The following is a 5,256-nucleotide window of genomic DNA, read 5'->3' on the forward strand; positions in this document are numbered from 1 at the left end:
CAAATAAACATGGGACATTCTTCTAATAGACATACTATGGGTTATATAAGAAATCTCAAAAAATCAAGAAAAAATAAAATCTTACAAAATGAAAAAGAGAAATACAATCCCTGACAATCAGGAGAGATAGCCTAGCATGTTTTCTGAGGAAAAACAGAATAGATTTGTTGTAAAGTTCAGTTTGAAACTTGAGTGTGTATATCAAGGTATAGAAGATTTGATGAAAGTGAATTTTATTTGCCATTCTTTACAATATCTGACTCTGAAAGAAAACAGATAAAATATGTTAAGATTTTAGCAAATTTTCCTGAATTTTGATGTTTATTTATTAGTATATGTTAATACCCTTTACTTCCAAAGACTAAATTTATGTAATACTAGGATTTTATTTTCTCCATGTGAAAATATAAATTGATCTTGAAATATTTAGTCACTTTTAACAAGATTAATAAAAGATTATTCTTTACCTTCTGTGTAATCTGAAAATTTAGCAGAAATTCTGTATATCACCAAAATAATTTCTTGTAATTTATACTACCTTTATTATATTCTGGATAACTTCAAAAAAAGTACCTCTCTTCAGAACAACAAAAGTTCCTAAAATTTTTGTAACCTTCTCTTTTTATTGTATATTGTTATCACTTAGATTTATGTGTAGTTAGGCTATAACTTGTCATTGCTCACAGGTAATTGTGTTTTTATCTCAATCAAATGACCAAATCTTTTCTTATAATTCTTTACTTTACTTCCTTGAGATCAAATCCTAAATTCAGGAAAATAAAATTTTATGGTGTCTTTTTCATTTTTTTTTATTGTGATAAAATATACATAACATAAAAGGTACCATCGTAACCATTTTTAAGTGTACTCTAAGTACTTTGACATTGTGCAACCATTGCCACCATCCATCTCCAGAATTTTTTATCTTGGCCATCTGAAACTTTATACCCATTAAACAATATCTCCTTCCCTTGTAGCTCCTGGCAACCAACCACAATGCTGTTCTCTGTCTTTATGCATTTGACTGCTCTAAATAGCTCATGTAAGTAGAATTACGTAGCAGTTGTCATATTGTGACTCATTTATCTCACTTACAATGCCTTCAAGGTTCATTCATCCACATGGAGCATGTGTCAGAATTTTCTTGCTTTTTAACTCTGAATAATATTCCATCTTATGTATTCTATGTTTTGTTTATGCCCCTCATCCTTCAATGGACATGTGAATTGTTTTCACCAATGCTGCTATGAATATGAGTGTACAGATATCTTTTCAAGACCTTGCTTTGAAGTCCTTGGGATGTATATTGAGAAGTGGGTTTGAATTATATGGTAATTCTGTTTCTTTTCTTTTCTTTTTTTAAAGGAACCACCATACCAATCTTCGTAGTGGCTGTACCATTTTATATTTGCACCAGGAGCATCAGGTGTTCCACTTTCTCCACATTCTTGCCCACACTTGTTACTTTCTGTTTCCTGAAAACAGCTATCCTAATAGTTGGGAAATGATATCTCATTGTACTTTTAATTTCCATTTTTCTTCAATGATTAATGATTTGAACATTTTGTCAGCGCTTTTTGGCCATTGGTGTATTTTCTTTAGAGAACTGTCAATTCAATTTTGTTGTCCATTTTTAAATCTGATTTTGTTGTTGTTGTTGTTGTTGAATAGTAGGAGTTCTTTATGTATTTCAGTGTATTAAGCCCTAATTAAGATATATGATCTGCAAATATTTCCTCCCATTTCATGGGTTTCCTTTTCACTTTGTTGACAGTGTGTTTTTTTGCACAAAAGTTTTTAAAATTTGATATAGTCCAATTTATTTTTTCTTTTGTTGTCTATATAGCTTTTTGGTGTCATATCCAAGCTACCACTGTGCTAAATCCAATGTCATGAAGCTTTTTCCTTATTTTTCTTCTAACAGTTTTGATTAACTTTAAGTTAATCTCTTGTATATGGTATAATATTAGAATTCAACTTCATTCTTTGTATGAGAATATTTGCTAAAAAAACGTGAATGCTTTACAAACTTGCATGTCATACTTGTGCAGAAGCTATGCTATCTTCTCTACATCATTCCAATTTTGGTATATGTGCTGCTGAAACAAGCACTAGATGTCTTTTTAAATTAAAATTAAAATTATCTTTGAAATTTTCAAAGAGCCCCTGTAAAATCCAATGATTTATACATTTGCCTTATAAAAAGAGATGTCAGAATATTTTAGGTTGCCCTGATATAATCTGTATTTCTGAATTAGCTTGTTACTATATAAGAAATTTATGGGAAAAATTGTCAAATGAAAGGATAATTTTGTACAGATAAAATGTTATTCATATAAATTTTCTAAGATTGTATATCGTATAAAACAAATTGACAGGTTCAAGAGATTTGTTAATGCTTTCATTGTTTGTGATATGATCTTATCTGTGGAAAAATTTTGATAAAATTCTTATGAAAGAGTTATATAGGGCGCCTGGGTGGCTGGGCAACTGCCTTCGGTTCAGGTCATGATCCCGGACTTCCAGGATCGAGTCCCGCATGGGGATCCCAGCTCCTTGGGGAGTCTGCTTCTCCCTCTGACCTTTTCCTCTCTCATGCTCTCTCTCACTCATTCTCCATCAAATAAATAAATAAAATCTTTTTTAAAAAAAGAGTTATATATTATAATGCAATGGAAAAATTTATTCTCCTCAATTTTGATATTGTTCATTACTGTAATAAATCAATCTTATCATTTAGCCATACCAAGAAGCAGAACTGCCTGCTTCTTTGATGGTTATAATGTAAAAACTTCTTCACCAAATCCAGAATATATATTGTTAAATAGTTCTTCAAGAGAAAGACTTCAAAAACTTAGTTTGTAATCCATTAATGAGAAATGAGAAAACAATTTGTAATCCATGTATTCTGATGTAATTACTATACCCCAAAGAAACTATTTTATTGGTGGAAAATTCTTCAAAAATAAGCCTGAAAACACTGTTTTTGCCTCATCAATGGAAAAAAAAATTTTAAGCAAACCAGCACAGTTTCTGAAGAATATGCTAAAATTGAAAAGCCATGAAAGATGTTTTTGCTCTTTTTGATGTATAACATGTAGTTACACATTAATATGTATCTTTAACTTATATTCAGTTCCAAAATAAAACACATTTCATTTTAAATATTATTATTATTTTTAAAAGATTTTATTTATTTCTTTGACTGACAAGTAGGCAGAGAGGCAGGGAGAGAGAGAGAGGAAGAAGCGGACTCCCCTCTGAGCAGAGAGCCCCATGTGTGGCTCGATCCCAGGACTCTGGGATCATGACCCGAGCCGAAGGCAGAGGCTTTAACCCACTGAGCCACCCAGGCACCCCTCATTTTAAATATTATTCTTGACAAAGTAGGTTTTGTCTTACATAATTCAAAGGAAATTAAGCATTTTTTATTTTCTTACTGAATGAGGTATCTAAACTTATCCCTATATGTTTTAAAAATTATTAGATATTATCATTTTAAATATTTTAACATTAAAATTTTTATTGAAAGTAAATATTAGCTTTTATTCTTTGTTGATATGCTAATTTAAAAAATTTTCACTTGGGCGCCTGGGTGGCTCAGTGGGTTAGGCCGCTGCCTTCTGCTCAGGTCATGATCTCGAGATCCTGGGATCGAGTCCCACATCGGGCTCTCTGCTCGGCAGGGAGCCTGCTTCCCTCTCTCTCTCTCTGCCTACTGTGATCTCGCTCTGTCAAATAAATAAATAAAATCTTTAAAAAAAATTTTTTTTTCACTTAAGTACACTCTTTTTCGTATCATACAAAAATGGACAAAATAATTTTTTACAATGTGGAGTTCATATGTAAAAGATTAGAAAATGTTGGGCTGTGTAATTATGCACTAGTCTATAGATAATTTTCTTAATGAAAGCTAATAGGTCTACATTAGTTAAAACATAATTTTATAATAACTTGATAAAAAGGAAAAAATTTTTAGTAGATATTTACATAAATTCTAATTGTTTTTAGGCAGTCATAAGAATCGTATCTGTGTTAAAGTACCATTTAGAAATACTGAAGCTGCTCAATTTAAAATTTTTACTGACTTTTAAAATTGTTTTAAAAGAATATTTTGACATTTTATGTTTTATAAGGCAGCTAGATAAAAATGGACATTCTTAACAATGTTTACATAGTAACAATTTGGCAGCTAAAAATGGAAACATATATAACCTTTGTAGTTTTAACTTCAATAGGGACAGAAGGAAACCTCTTTCTTTTTCTCTAGTCTGGTCCTGGTAAATTAAAATATTTTGCTAGTGGCATACTTAATGTGCCTGAGGCTTTCAAGAATGTTAAAGCCTCCTATTCTTTATGACACACAAGTACTGGGAAGGCTTCTGAGTAAAGAGTATTACTTTTAATCATTTTTTGTGTGCAGTCAAACTTCAGCAAACAGGTACGTTTGAGAATACTTTCAGTATCATCTTAGCATTGTTGGGTATTCCTCCACCTTTAGAAATTCTTTGTGGACACCTCTTTATGACTTTTTATTTTATATCATACAAGGTCGCTGCATGTGCCTTCTAGGTTCCAAACAGAAGTTCAAGTTATCATCCTGAAGTTCATGGATTTACATGGGGCATTTTTTTTTCACTCTTGAATTTGTATATTCAGATTATGTGTGGGATTTCTGGGCTACGGTTTGTCCTGTTTATGTTGCCACAAGAGTATGCAAGAGTAGACACTGAAGTGGGCACCTGCCAGAGGAAACACTTAAAAATAACAACCACAACCACAACAATAACAACAACAAAACAACTCTGGACAAAGGACATTTTTGAGAGGTATTCTTTAGAGGAAGAGGAATGTAAAACATTTTTTAAAGTTTTTCTTTAAATTCCGGTTCGTTAACATGCAGTGTAATTTTAGCTTCAGGTGTGCAGTGTAGTGATTCAACACTTCCTTACATTACCCAGTGTTCATCACACACAAGGGCACTCCTTCATCCCCATCACCTATTTCATACTCTGAAGAGCGAAGAACATCTTGCATATTGATGATGTCCCCTTCTCCATCTCCTACCACACCAGTCAAACCCAACCTGTTATTGCGCCTAAGATATAAGAAACAACTGAATGGATTACTGTTAATTTAAATATCCCAATAGTACAAGCTCTAGGTGATGAACAACTACTTGGTGTTATCCAGTCATGCTTAAGGAAATGGAAGAGAAGGAGGAAGAAATAAAACCAGGTATCAAGCCACTACAAA

General features: G+C 32.2%; 1 non-coding gene across 1 annotated transcript; it reads right to left on the bottom strand.

Annotated features, from left to right (window-relative positions):
- Window positions 1–2,006: 2,006 nt before the first annotated feature.
- Window positions 2,007–2,112, bottom strand: LOC116569737. The gene has a single exon (XR_004277168.1). It is a non-coding gene; the product is annotated as a U6 spliceosomal RNA (small nuclear RNA).
- Window positions 2,113–5,256: the final 3,144 nt, after the last annotated feature.

Source organism: Mustela erminea, chromosome 11 (genome assembly GCF_009829155.1).
Source record: "Mustela erminea isolate mMusErm1 chromosome 11, mMusErm1.Pri, whole genome shotgun sequence".
In the NCBI taxonomy this organism is placed as follows: domain Eukaryota; kingdom Metazoa; phylum Chordata; class Mammalia; order Carnivora; family Mustelidae; genus Mustela; species Mustela erminea.